The sequence below is a fragment of the Balaenoptera borealis genome, assembly GCF_965194805.1.
Source record: "Balaenoptera borealis genome assembly, chromosome: 12".
Lineage (NCBI taxonomy): Eukaryota > Metazoa > Chordata > Mammalia > Artiodactyla > Balaenopteridae > Balaenoptera > Balaenoptera borealis.
The window spans coordinates 107233953-107248494 of NC_138869.1; the positions used below are offsets into that span (position 1 = coordinate 107233953).

General features: G+C 53.1%; 1 protein-coding gene and 1 long non-coding RNA gene across 9 annotated transcripts in view; one reads left to right on the forward strand and one right to left on the reverse strand.

The window, feature by feature from the left end:
* SLC22A23 (solute carrier family 22 member 23) overlaps positions 1 to 14542 on the forward strand; it is a gene marked incomplete at its 5' end in the record, with an annotated part of 153022 nt that overhangs the window by 87311 nt on the left and 51169 nt on the right. The window lies entirely within an intron of this gene.
* Positions 11185 to 13461, reverse strand: LOC309607482. Its single transcript, XR_014232416.1, has 2 exons — positions 12287 to 13461; positions 11185 to 11657 (listed from the first exon to the last, which is right to left on the reverse strand). It is a non-coding gene; the product is annotated as an uncharacterized lncRNA (long non-coding RNA).

Sequence of the window (14542 nt, forward strand, 5' to 3'; positions counted from 1 at the left end):
AGGCCCGCGGGCTGCAGGGCTGGCGGGAGCTTTCTTTCCTCTCCAGTGTGGGCCTCACAAAAGCTGGGGCCTCCCCGCGCTCGCTCTTTCCTGCGATTCTATACACATGGCGTCAGCCTTGGCCGCGTCTCTGTTGGCAGCCGTTCCCAGGGAGCTTTCCATCCACAGTGGTTTCTTGAATGTTAAGAGAAATTGGTTCTCATCAGCCTGGTGTATCCTCTTGTGGAGGAAATGCAGGCTCGTGATTTAAGTTCCAAAAGGGCTGGTTTTTAAAACAATCCTTTTCTCCCACCACAAGTTAAATACCTCAGTAAGAGAAGAGCATTAAAAATTAAAATGCCCTCAGATGACTAGCTCACTGCCCTCGGAGTACGTGGTGAAGGGCCCTCCTCCGACACCCAGAGAAACTCCACTGCTGCCTCTCTGAGGTGACAGTAGCTCAGCCTTCTTAAGGACTCTGTTCTCGTAATAAAAAATCACTGCGCTCTTCAAGTGATATTACTGATCATCCTGTTACAAACGGAAGTAAAAGTAAAATATCCTGTGACCCTGGCAACACACTTGACAGATCGATCTGACGGTCCAGTCTGCACCTATCAAAGCTTCAGAGCACAGGCCCGCAAACTTCTTCTGTAAAGGGTCAGAGACTCAGTCTTCAGGGCCCTGCGGGCCAGCAGTCTGTGCACTAGCGCGAGAGCAGCCAGACAGGCTGGGAGTGAGCGCACACGGCTGTGTTCCAGCCCAGCGCTGTCGGCAGACTCTCACGTTCAAGTTTCACATACATTCCACACGAGACATATCCTGCTTCCTCTGGTTGTTTTGAACCCTTTGAAAATGTAAAAACCGATTCTAGTTCACAGGCTAAATACAAACAGGTGGCGGGTTGTACAAAGCCAGGCAGCGGGCCGGATGCAGCCCGGGGTCACAGTTCTCGGAGGCCCTTGTGCACTTGTTTCTAAAGCGATCTGAACCCTACCCTAAAGCAGCATTTGGAAAACTGCAGTTCATAACGCATTAGGGGGGTTACCAAGTCCATTGGGCAGATCCTTCCCAGCATTTTAAAAGGAAAAGAGTAGAATTGAGTGCAACACACATAATAAGGGTTAAGTACTGCGTCGTGAACCTTTTGTCGTGTGTGTGTGTGTGTGTACGGGGTCACAGTGCTGCCGAGTACTTGGACAGAATTTTATATCGACCGTGGCCCTCCCCACCCCCCAGACCTTTGCGTACCCCAAGGGACACAAAGACTCGGAATCAGTGGAGTGCTGATGTCAGGGGGGACGGAGGGGAGTGTGGTCCCCCTCCTTCCTGTATCCCAGGAATCAGGATGTCCAGCATACGTCTCTCTCCTAGGTCTGTAGCCTGAGAGACAGAAGCAACGAGCAAATATCCATCCTTAACTTACTAGGTTGTTTGGGGCACTGACCGCTAAACATGAATTTCCTGCTTCCGTGTTTTGCTTATTTCAGTAATCCGTATTCATCTCTCTGCTCTTCTGTCTCCCCAGACTGAGTGATATTCAAAGCATTGGTCGGATATTCAGTATTCTTCGCCAAACAGAAACACAATCCTGCGTGGGAAGAGGGGTGATACATTTTAATCTGATAAAAACAAGTCATGCCAACCATGGCTGTTTGCCAGGCCGTGAGGAGGTGGAGGTGGAGAAAGGAAGGCATATTGGGCGCTATAATAATTCAGGGCCCACAGGAGATGCCCTTGGGTGATCCACAGCCTGGAGAAGGTTCCAGAAACTCCAGGGCCGCGGGGCTGCCCTGGGCCTCTGGCTTTGCCTGTTGGTGGTCAGTTGGGCTGAAAAGTCTTCGGGAGGTGTTGATAGTGATGGGGCCGGGGGAGAGACAGACCCTTAGGTTCCTGCCCTGGACCAGTTCTAGGAGCTGGGGTGGGGAGGGGGAGGGGAAGGTGGGGATGGAAAGACGCTGGGGTTCCCATGGAACAGCCCTGTGCTTCCCGGTGGTTGAAGGCCGGCTCCCTGGAGGGCCGGCGATCTCCCAGCTCTGAGGCCGTAGGGTCCCCCTGGCCCCGTGAGTGGGCTGCTCCCACGCTGGGCTGTCGGAAGAAAGGCTCACCGCCATGCCCTTGTTCTCCTGCTCACATGGTGCTTTGTGGCTTCCTTGTTTACCCGGAGGGAGAAGCGTTTACTCTCCTGAAGAGATCATGAAAGGTTAGCTTCTATTTCCAAGGTGGTGGTGAAGGCTGAGGTGACGGGGGAGGGAAGGGGACTCGGTCACTTCCTGCCTGGAACAGAGAGTCTGAATTTCGCAAGCATCCTCTGTCTGGCCTCAAGGGGCAGCTCCGGGAGGTCGGCTGGGGGTTGTCCCCTCATGGCTGTAAGGTCCAGTGAGTCTGTGCAGGTGGAAGGTCTGAACCGTTTTCTCCCTGGACAGTCTCCCAGTGGGTCTGAGGGAGTGACCATAGCCGTGCTGAGGGGCTGACCTCAGGTGTGGGGAGCAGGAGAGGGCACCACGCCCAGCTCGGTATCCGGAACGGGGTGGACGCCCAGTGGCGATGGCTGAGTTACTCTGGGCAGGACGGCAGGATGCGGCATGCCGTCACCAGGGCCTACGTCCCACGTGCGCACGCGGAGACGCACGGGCAGGACCAGGAACCGGGCAGTGGCCTCGCTAGATCAAGAGCCCGGAGAGAGACGAGGATGCGAACGTGCAGGCAGCAGTGCTCACTTCAGGCAGTGGCCACAGAGCAGCCGAAGCGCATCCCTGCCTGTGGGAGAAGATGGAACGGCAGCTCCTGGGGAATAGAACCTCTGCCCCGGGGACGGTGGCAGGTGGCCTTTGGTTCGGGCTCAGGGCCCCGCAAGCTGGGGTCGTGGTACTAGGCGGTGGTCAGAAGCCAGCTCACGCCCTGCCTTGCCCACTTCCCTCCTCCCATGGCACAGAGAACCTGTCACGTGCAGGCCCTGAGGAGGGGACACGGTATTAAAGACGACAGAGGTATGGGCTCCTTCCCCCTGGAGCCTCCGGTCCAGGCACGTATCGTACAGACGATCAGATTTGTGTGTCCCCACTTGAGACAGTGCTGTGAAGGGGGCATCAGGTGGCATGAAAGAGCCGGGAGCCTTGATGTACATGAGGGAGCAGGGAGAGCACAGCCTGAGGACACGTCACGCGTGCGGGACCGGGAGGCTTCGCCAGGGAAGGACGGGAGAGCGGCCAGGCAGAGGCCCCGGGCTGGGGAGGGCTGGCCTGTCAGGGGCGGACAGAAGGGCTGGTAGCCGCGGCCTGAGCGGGGCCGGACAGGCGCCGCAGGCCCTCCTGGGCCATCTCCTGGGTAAAGCAGGAGCCCCAGGTGGAGATGAGAGGAATAATGAGGTCATCCCAGACTTGGTCCTAAAGAGGCGACTTTGGCTGAAGTGCAGCTGGGAAACTGGGAAGTGGGGAGGTCCCGGGGAGGCCCCTGTGGCTGCCCAGGCGGAGAGGGGGAAGGGACGGACTGGGGGTAGAGGGCGGTGGAGAGATGGTGGCCCGGCTGGGAGAGTGAGGCTGGGGTCGAGAAGAATCACCAGGTTCCCATCCTGAGCCTGCGTGAGAGCAGATTGCGCCGGTGAGAGGGAGGTGCTGGGAGGGAAGCAGCTTGGGAGACGCAGAGGCCGGAGACCCGAGGAGCGTGGGGATTCCTGCAGGGCTGGGTGCTGCCTCTGTGGGAGGGGAGCCCGGCGCAGCGCGGCCTTTAGGGGGACGACACGCAGGTCAGTCAGTCCAGCGGGGTCACCCAGGGCTGCTCTGGGTCGGGGACACGAGGAGTGTGAGAAGGGACCGGGCCCTCGAGACCATTCATGTCCCTTTGTGGGGGGCAGTGTAACTGCACAAAGTGGGAAGCAGCTAGAGAGTAGACAGGTACATGAATTAATGGGGTCAAGCCTCATGCAGCCTCAAAACCTCGTTTGGGGGACTATCTAACGACTTGAGGAAATGTTTACAGTGTCCTACAAAATAAGGAAAGCAAGCAGATAGCCAATTCTGTTTTTTAAATTAATTCTTTAAAAGATTGGGAGGAAATACATTGGAATCTGAACGCCGGGCATTTGGATTATCGGTGATTCACTTAATGTATACTTTTCTATGTTTTCAAAATTTCCCCCAGTGTCTGTGTCTTTAAGGTTGAAGGTTAAGATGTGCTAGTCCCCCCCAGGTCCCGGGACTCCAGGCTGGATCGTGGAAGGCTGGCTGTGTTCGTCCTGGGCATCAGCAAGGGCAGACTATTTCCAGTGGGAGGGTTGGGGGAAGCAGGGGATGTTCTTGTGAGCCGCGTGGTGGGAGATGGGAGAGGGTGATGGAGGGGACCCTGCCTGAGCTGGAGCAGGAGGGATGGAAGAGGGTAGGACAGGACAGTTGGATCTCAGAGGGTCTGCAGGAAGGAAGCTTCCCGGACCCACAGACTGAGTCCAGGTAGGGGGACCCTCAGCCGGGGGCGGGGGGTGGGGCGTCGAGGGATGCGTAATTAACAGACGTAAGAAGTCAGGGGCACGGCTGACTTTGGGGTGGGGAGGCCCGTGGTGAGTTTAGCTCCAGATGAACCGTAGTGGGTTTTAGATGTGGCAGAAACTGGCCAGCAGGGAAGCAGAGGTGGGGCTTAGCTGGGAGGGCAGTGCTGGCGGGTCAGGTGGCATCGTTCACGCACAGGAGGGGAGCCGTGTCCTGTAACGGAGGGGAGCCCGTCTCTGGCCCTGCGCACCTGGAGCAGGAGAAAGTTCCAGTGGTTCCAGGCTGAACAGCCCGTGAGTTGTAAGTGGAACAGTTTAAATGCTGAAGGAGAAGCCAGCTTCATTACCCAGCTCCTGGGGGCAGAACGGTTTGTACACAACAGTAGAAACGTACTCTGCGTTCAGCTGCTCTGACCTGGGAGCTCACGCCTCACCCCTGGATACTCACAGGTCCCGCGTCTTGTCCTGCAAAAGGCACCGTGTTTGTAGAACGGTAGGCTACGTGTACTTTCCTTATAACTTAAAAGTGGGCCCTTCCCCTCTGAGAACTGTTTTCTTTGGCTGAATGAAGGTGGGCTGTACGAAAAAACACACGTCTTGGCATTCGAAACTCCCTAGCCACTGAACACCTCTGTGTGCTAATTCCCCAAGTGTCGGAGCCCGGAGTCCACTGGACTCGAGGATATAACAGAAGTGACGCTCAGTGAAAGTGTGTATGGCATCCTGGTGCAGCCGGATGTCCTTCGCGCTGGGACACACGCGCGTATTTATGACAGGCTTAGCAGTGGACCTTTTGTCAAATACTGGCTGATAAACAGCTGTTTTCTTTGTATAAAGGAAGCTTGCTCGGTGTGGGTTTGCTCATTTCCTGATATTAAGGTTTATTGAATGATTTACCCAGGGCGGTGGCTATTTCTGCCTAGCTCCCGAACTGCCACGGGCACAGCGTTTCTGTGGGTTTACGTCTCGGTTTCAAGGCCTCAGCAGGGGAGAGTTGTAAGAAGCTTGTCTCTGCAGTTACAAGCGCTGAAAGGGGATATTGAAGGGTTTCGTTGGAGGCATTTGTGCCTAAGGATCACGAATTTTAACATGCTTGGAGTTTGAAATTGGTTCTTTCGAGACATGCTCTCCACTTCTACCTCCAGGAAAAGGATCTTTATGCATCTGTCTGTACATTCAAATTAGTTTCCTTTAACCTTCAGCAGATCTCCAGACGTCCTGGAGTTGCTCTTAGCTGTCCCAGAAACGTAGAACCCGTGCCGTCTGGTCCAGAGCGCAGGGTCCTCACCGCGTGGTTGCCGGACACCGTCGTGGGGCTCCTTTTTAACTTTCAGTAGAGCGTTCACTGAGCTCGTTGAAGGGGCCCACTGGGGCTTCCACTGTGTCTGTTGTGCTTTCTTATCTTCACTCAAAAAGATGTGGAGAAATACAGTAAATGTAAAGATTTGACCAAGCCAAGTGTTTGGGCACACAAGTGTTTTCTAGTATTTCTTATACTTTCCCAGTATACTTGAAATATTTCACAATTTAAAAATAATCTTTTAAGTTCAGTTTCCCCCTCCTTCCTACTTACATATTCTTGAGAATGTTGGCAAAGTGTCTTTATTTCGACACTTGGACATCAGATTCTAGATCTGTGCTGTCCAGTAGAACACGTGAAATGTGGCTAGCCTAACTCAACAACCGAATTTTTTATTTTATTTAACTTTAATTAAGTTTAAATTTAAAAAGCCTTAGGTGGTTACCATTTTGGTCAGGTACAATTCTGGAAGAAAAAGCTGTAGAAACCAGAATATTCCTCGAATGCTGTCAGAGACTGGGCTGAACACTCCAATTTGTGTTCCATTTCTTAGCAAAAATCTTCTTTAAAGTTAATGAATCCAGCATAAAATTTAGTGAAGGAAATAATATCCTGAATATTTATAGAATGTAGTTTTCTTCTTCTGCCATCTCGTACCCTCCACTTGTCCTTTTCCAAATAAAATGTTTTTCTTCCTTCTCGTGTGGGAGAGCTGCTGGCTGGTCGGCACGAGTGTTTGACAATGATGAGCTCTTTGCTGGGCCTGACTCCACGCCGGTCCCCAAGGTCATCCATCAGTGTCGTGATGTTTGGAAGCAGATGGACAATTCAGGAGCAAGCTCTGGGCCCTTAGACATTTGGCTGGTTGCTGAGTGTTTCATTATGTCTCAGCAAACACGGGAGTGGGCCCTCGTGGATAAGCTTAGCCAGTCTGGTTAGCGGTCATGGTGGTAAATTGAGCGAGTCTTACTGAAAAGAGATGACTAATAGGCAGACAGTGTCTAAATGGGACTTGTGTGCGTGTTTGGAGGGCAGGGTTGTCTGCTTTGTTCTTAAAGGATACATGTGATGTTTAGAATCCAAAAGGTCTGGATTCAAGGTCTAGGTACTGTAAACCACATGACCCGAGACCTGTTTGGTCACCAGCCTCTTGGGGCCACCCTGTAAAATGGGAATAGGACAAGAACGTGGTTAGGAATAAAGGCCGTGATGCAGGTGACTGTGTTTCCTAGGGAAAGGGTCCAGAATGTGCCACGGTGGCATAAGGAGTACTTTGGGCTGAAGACGTTTGAGAGTTGGCAGAAGCAGGAAGAGGCTTTCTCTGCACTCGCCTTACTGCCTAAAAGCAGATCTTCTGAAAGAATTCAACTCCCATAATCCCCCTTTATGGGAAGCTTCCTATCCCGGGGGCAGGTGGCGCGGGTAGTGACTCCTGTCACCAGAGATGAGAAATTGCATAAACAAACTTTACTAAAGCAAACCTTACTTTCCAATAGTTTCTTTCATCTACATAGTTGGCATTCGTTTCTCACTATTTATTGCCCCTTGAAATCCTAACTCCTTCCTCATGTTGAGATGGTGTATGAGCCCCAAATTCTAACTGCTTCTCTGAGCCACTTTCTTTGTGAGCCCCCGAGTCCATAGTCAGCAGTGAACTTTGTCTTTTCTCTTCCTAATCTGCCTTTTGTCAGTTTAATTCACAGGCCCCCAGGAAGCGCACCTAAAAGGGTAGGGAAGAGGTTTCCCCTCCCCTGCAACAGTAACAGGTGAAGGTGTTATTTGTCTGATGGTAGTCTGAGACCGATGAAGAACCCCATCAGTTTTGCTGGAGCTTGATGACAGAGGTACATCAGCATCTCCTGGGCGCCCCGCTAAACTCTGGCTTCTACCGAGGAAGTGTCTGATTCCGTAGGTTTGGGCAGGGGATCCCGGGGTGGGGGGGTGATGCAGAGGGTTAAGGGAGCCATCCTCTGAGGAGCACTGCTTTGGGAGAACCTCCGCGTTTAGGAGGACCACAGGTGCGGGGGTGACCCCGCATGGCCTCGTTCATAGTTCCTGGGGCTCTACTTCATTCTGCATTTCAGTTTTAGTAGTTGGTTGCCTAAGTGAATTGAGGTGTTCTTTTCAGTTTTGCTTTATGTCAATGTATGAGCCATACAATGACTTTCTGGAGGAGTTGAACGATGTTAAGGAGATTTATATCCTTTAAATATCACGCTGTAATGGGTTTAATTTGAAATTCAGGGTCCCATCTTAAAATGCTGATTGAACGTAAGTTTTCACACAGACATACCCAGCATTTAAACCCATATCATTTACCTAGAGGAATAAAATCCTAGGTTAGGTGTTACGAAACTTGGGTTACCTTCTTAACTCTCTTGGGCAGGTTGCTTCCCCTGTCCATGAATCGAAATACATTTAATCACTTGGACCCTAGAATTTGTTCAGGAAATGAGAGAAGTACGTGGAGATTTAAGTTATATGATTTTTTTAAATCTATTAACTTTTCTTTTAAGGAATTTACATTATTTGTTCTGTGTAAAGCCCGTCACTCGAATTTTGATTTTTCCCAAACCAGATGGAGTCTTTCCCCGCTAGTAATTAATTCCAAGCACAGCCCCACCCTGGCAGGAGGGCTTTGGTCGTGATAGATGATAAGTGAATAGTTTGTTTTCTGCCCCTGTGCCTCTTTCTCTTCTGTCAACTTTGTCAAAGGTGGCCCAGCATGTCTCAGAGGTGCTGGCTGAACACGTACCCCAGACTCTGGGGTTGTTTTGTGTGACAGCATTTACATTTGATTGTCGCCTGATACCACAGCAATGACCACCGGTGACTGCAGCATCACATCTGAAGTGGGGTGACTTCCGTGCTTTTATGTTCTGGACCAAAGAAGGGGGGAGAGAGAGAGAGAGCAAACAAAACAAACCCACCTTGGAAGTTTCCTGGAGGTCTGACAGTCATTATACTAACAGTGAGCTTCAGGTGTGTCCTCAAAGCTTGGCCTTGAAACAGACTCTTACACCATATGAAAAGTAGGCTTTTGGAATCAAATTTTTTTTTTAATAAGTTTATTTATTTATTTTTGACTGTGTTGGGTCTTCGTTTCTGTGCGAGGGCTTTCTCCAGTTGTGGCGAGCGGGGGCCACTCTTCATCGCGGTGCGCGGGCCTCTCATTATCGCGGCCTCTCTTGTCGCGGAGCTCAGGCTCCAGGCGCGCAGGCTCAGTAGTTGTGGCTCACGGGCCTAGCCGCTCCGCGACATGTGGGATCTTCCCGGACCGGGGCACGAACCCGTGTCCCCTGCATTGGCAGGCAGATTCTCAACCACTGCGCCACCAGGGAAGCCCGGAATCAAATCTTTTAAACAAACAAAAAAAAATTATAATTCAGTGGCAGAACTTTTCCAAACTTTAAATCCCTTGTAGCTGACAAGCCGCCTCTCAACTTGAGAGGAGGGATGCTTTCTGGGAGACTCTTCCCACTGCAGCTCACAAGGGCACCCGGGGCAGGTCGGCCTCTAGAGAGCCTCACCGTGAGGGTCCTGCGCTTTATAAAGTGCTGTCTGTCCTGAACATACCTCCTTCAGAAGCAAGAACTAGAGCGAGCCGTACAATCCCTGACTTCACGCCGTTTTGAACGGTATGAAACGGTCGTGTGTGTGTGTGTGATGTGAACGCCTGCGTTCACGGGGGGCGTGAAAGATGCGGCTCCCGGCCGTTCACCGTTACCCTTCAAGAAGGAACGTAGTGTGAAGACACTGCTCTTCTAAATACAATTACTTAGAACCTATAGTGCCTCCAGGGCCGCTTTTCCAAATGCTAAGCATGTCCCTTCCAAACGGAGCCCATCAAAACCCACAGACAAATGTCTTGGGACCTCTCCCATCCTCGCCTTCCGGGGCTGTCCTTTCCCCGTGGCCCATCCATTTCCACGCGACCTGTGCTCTGTTGCTTGCACATTTGCTGCGACAGTTGTCTTCTCCCTTTTCACGTGGGGCCTGGAAAATCCTTGCTCGCCTTTACACAGTGGATCACGTAGAAAGGCCCTTCCTCTGTATACTATGGTTAGCATTCCCGGCACTTTGGAGGTTGCCATTCTCATGCGAAAAGTCCCCAACTTTCACAAGAGTTATAAACTTCTACAAAAGTTCATTTGTTTCGTGGTTACCTGGAACTAAAGGGGCGTTTTGCGAGCGCCTCTGCGGTGGCCGTGAGCGTCTCCCGCAGCCCCGGGGCCGTTGGACCGAGTCCCTGAGCTGGTACTCGGATGGGCTGTGTCAGGCGCTGGGGCACACCAGCCCGGCAGCTCACCCCCTGTCACCGGTCCTTCCAGCGGGGACCTGTCACCCTCTCCCGCGACCGCATGAGCGTGTTAAGTACTCAGCTCAAGACCACGAGGCCGGTACTTGGCAAATGGAAAAGTCCAGCCCATTTCAGCGCTTCTGCTCTCCCCGTTGCCGCCTCCGGGCTACCTGTCTTGGATGATGCTGTTTCCGTGGGAAAGGAGCGGCCGGCAGGTGGATTCTTGCGGACACAGTCTTTTTAATTTCGTACATCTGCAGAGGGAGGCTGGCCTCGGGGCAGATATTCCTCAAGGTCATGAGCTGGAAAGCCGAGACTTCGCCCCAGGAGGGACGGGGCCAGGGCTTGGGAACCCGGCTGCACCTGGCGAGTGATGGTCAGTGTCTGTCCCTATCAAAACCCGTGAGCGTGGTGCCAGGTTATCACACTGGGGGGGAGGCAGGGGGAGGGGAGGGCTGGGGAAGGAATGCCGGTTTCATTTTTATCGAAATTGGGGCAGTTTTAAAGGCTACGAACCCCAGTTGGCAGGAGGCTGACTTGCATTCTAGTCGTGGTGGGAATGAGAGCCACACAGCTGTCTGTCACCTGAGGAGTGACTGACCACTCTCCCCCCTGACCCCTCCGTCCCCTCTGCCAGCACGTCCTCTCCCACCTGGTCACCTGTCCCCTCCACCACATGCATCAGGCTTCAGTCTGGGGGTTGCTTCCTCTATCGAGCCCCCTGGACCCACAAGCCCTCCTCCTGGAACCCCTTCCTGGGGTCTCTCTCGCCCCCTCCACTCCATGCAGTTACTCTCGATGGAATAGTGACTCTGGGCTAGAAAGGTCCGGCGTTCTCAGACAGAAGATGAAAACCGAAAAGCCTACATACATCTCCCTGTGGGATTGAGCTCATCTTAATGCCTCCACTTTAAATTCTCTACAGACTTTGCCTTCTCTAACAGCATTGTTCTCTTTTGATAATTATGACAAAGATGATCACACGCTTAGGAAATGTTACAATTTTGAGGATGCAACTGGAGGGGAGGAAAAAAACTTTTTTTCTCTGCCCTCTTAGGTGTAGTGCCTGGGGCCCTGCAAATTAAACTGACAGAAGACAGATTCACAGGAGGAAAGGCATACGAATTTTGTTTGATGTTAATATTTTAATTTTTATGTGTACACAGTTCTCACAGAAAAGGAAGTGAAAACCCAAGGAATCGATTAGGCTTGAAAGCTTATACGCAGTTTTAACAAAGGGTGTAGAAGTGACAGGACAAAGGGAAAGGGTCTGGGCTTCTAGGGGGAGGTGAATTGTGCAGAGGTACGTATACGGGGGACACTCGTGGAAGAGGAGGGCTCTCCCAGGGAGGCGTGTGAAGTGGGCTCAGATGGGCCCCGTCCCCAGTAATGAGTCGTCCAGTCTCCTCTTCCTGGTACAGGGGCAGGGGGCCCTGCACAGAGGAGGCTGTGCCCTGCCCCCCGGCGGGAGGGAGGAAAGCAGAGAGCTTTTGCTGCCTCTGCTGGTTTTCCGTTGCCTTCAGCTCAAAACCAACCTTCCGCCAAAGCGTCACGTTCTGATCCCCTGCGCAGCTTTGTAATCTTCTCCAACGTTCCTCCTACAGAAGACAGAACTCAGTAGCAGAGGGAACGCCGCGGGGCCACTGGGGCAGAGCCGAGCCCGGGGCCTTGCTGGGCCCTCGCCGGCGGCTTACCCTCCGTGGAGCCTTTACCGGGTCCGTCCCTTTCCCTCCTGTGACCTTCCCTCCTGTGACCTTCCCTCCTGTGACCTTCCCTCCAGGCTCCCCAGACTCAGCCTCCTCCCTGCCCAGCTGTGTGTACACAGAAGATTGTTAACACCCGCGAGGAGGGGGTCCTGCGGGTGCGGTTTGGGGGCGTGTGTAAGGCGCCTGGCCCGGCGATGTGAGAACCCAGGGCAGTTCCGAAGCTCCCCTGGCCCGTCCATCCCATTCGGAAGAAAAGATAACTACCTGCCTCGTAGGTTCCTTCCAAGAGTGAAAAGGAAAGGAAAGGAAAAGAACAGATGCCACGCGCGTGCTGGCGGAGCAGGCCGGGCTCAGCGGTGACAGCTGCCCCCCCGGCACCCAGGCAGCAGCCCCTGAACGCGCTGCCACAGGTGCCGATTCCACTGGGAGCCGCGCGGGCAGGCGGGCGTGGCCCTGACCAGTAGGCTGCCAGCTCCTCTGTGGTCGGCAGCTCCGAGGGGCTCCTTGCATCTGAGACCCACCTGCCCGGGTGCGGAGGTGCTGTAGAAGCTGCAGTTCCTCACGTACCCAGCCCTTGGGCTCCCGGGGAAATGGGTGCCTCCCTTGCTTCTGTCATTTCAGCGCGGCATTTTCTGAGCGTCTGCTGGGGGCTGGGTGCAGCGCTGGACGTTGAAGAGACAGGGAGGCGCAGGCGTGGTTGCTTGCAGCAGCCTCTGCGACCTTTCTCCCCCCGTGAGTGAAGCCAGCGGGCCGGCAGCGCGTGGCGGACCCTGGCCCCCGCCGAGTTCCGTGCGACCCAGACAGAGGTTTTCTTCTAATTGAATTTGAAGGGCTTTACACAGAGCCAGCGAGCCGTGATTCGCTGGAGGCTCACCCTTCATCCCAGGCCGGTTTGGCACGTTTCTTACCTGCCTGGCTTTGGACTCTGCCAGCCCCGGTGGGTGTTCTCTGAGTTTCCCTTCATCTGAATTAGGCTGAGAGTTGAACTTCTTTGCAACTCCAGGTCTTTTAAGCCTCTGCCTGCCTTGCCCTGGGGGCACTGGAAGAGCTATTTTCTTCAGTGGGAAAGGAAGTCACACATATGGTGATGGGGAAAAAAGCAAGCATGTAGTCTCCCCAAGGCCTGCAGGCCAACAGGTGTTCGAAGCTGCAGTGTAGCCTTGAGTTGTGTTAGTTTTAATACGCTAATGCTGCAAAGGGGACACTGATAAGGGATCTCAGGGCTAAGATGTGTAGAACTCTCCCTACGGTGTTCACAGCGCTGGGTTTCAGAGCGTGGTCCCTGAACGCGCAGCACCTGCATGGCCTGGGAGCTTGTTAGAAGCTCAGATTCCGGGACCCTGACCCAGACCCCCCGAATCAGCGTCTCGAGGCTGGGGCCCAGGAATCTGTGTTCTGTTATCTTTAAAATTTAATGATAAAACAGTGCTACCTCCTAGGGTTATTAGAAGGATTGAATGATGTGATATTTGTCAGGTCCGCTGTAGGGCTTGTTAACACAGGTTGCCAGATGCAGCCCCAGGTACGGATTCAGCAGGTCTGGAGCAGGGCCCTAGAATTTGTGTTTCCAGCACGGTCCCAGGTGCCACTGCTGCTGGTTTGGGACCACACTTGAGAACCACTGTCCAGAGACACTGTCCCCTGTGTGGTGAGTCATCAGGAAGAACTTGGGGAGCTGAGACAGGGTAGGGATGGCTGTTTTGTGTGGGGTGGTCGGGCAGAGCTTCCCTGATCCGGTGACACGTGGGCGGAGGGAGCGTGGGACACTGGGGGTGGGGGGTGTTCCAGGCACAGGGACAGACAGCAGGTGCGGCAAGGAGGCCAGTGGGTGATGGGCAGGGGAAGTGGCAGATGAGGTCCGAGGGGGAAGGGGCTGGAGAACACGTCAGGCCTCAAGTCACTGTGAAGGCCTGCTTTTGCTCTGAGCACAGTGGGAGCTCTCAGAGGTGACGTGACCTGTGAAATTACCCATCGCCTGGTGTGACTGTGGTTCCGTAGTGCTGCCTCTTCTGAATGGCCCTCCCTGGTGAATAAAAGTTCTTCCGTACAAATATAACTCAAGGCGAAAAACAACGCGCAATGAACGACGGAATTAGAAAATCTTGCACCCCTGATGAAATCACTGATGTGGGCCTTGCCCGTCAGGGGATGTTGAAGCCAGGAGGAAGGTGTTGGTGAGCGGCTCCGGATGGGAGGCTGAGACACCACCACGTGAGTCTGTTGGTCAAGCTCAGCATCTTCCAAAATAGGTGCCCCTCCTGGGGGGCTGCAGCAGGAAGCACAGGCCCACCACGAGCCGTTCTTACCGAAAATGTTGCACCTGAGTCCAGCTGGACCTTCAGGTCTAACTTACTGTTCAGAGATTAAAACAGAGAATGAAGGAACAAGTCAGCACCCCACGGGAAGTAGGTATTAAGACAAAACCAGAGCCCGTCTGGCCTCTTCAACAAGACGGCGCCCTGGGAAAGGGGATGGGGAGGGGCTTTTCTAGATTGAAGGAGACGTAGAGCCAAGCGTATGAATTTCGTTTGGACCTGGTGTTTTAAACATACACCCATAAAGAGATGTTGGGGGTAATTGAATAATTGGAGCATAGACTGGAGAATAAATAATATTAAAGAATTATCATAGATTTTGTTACATGTGATGATGGTATTGGTCTTTACGTAAGAAAATACCCTTTTTATAGAGAGACGTCTGTGGGCTTAGAAGTGGATGATTTCAAGAATTTGATTTAAAATATTACAGGAAACAGTGAAAGGAAAGTGGCAGAAGAA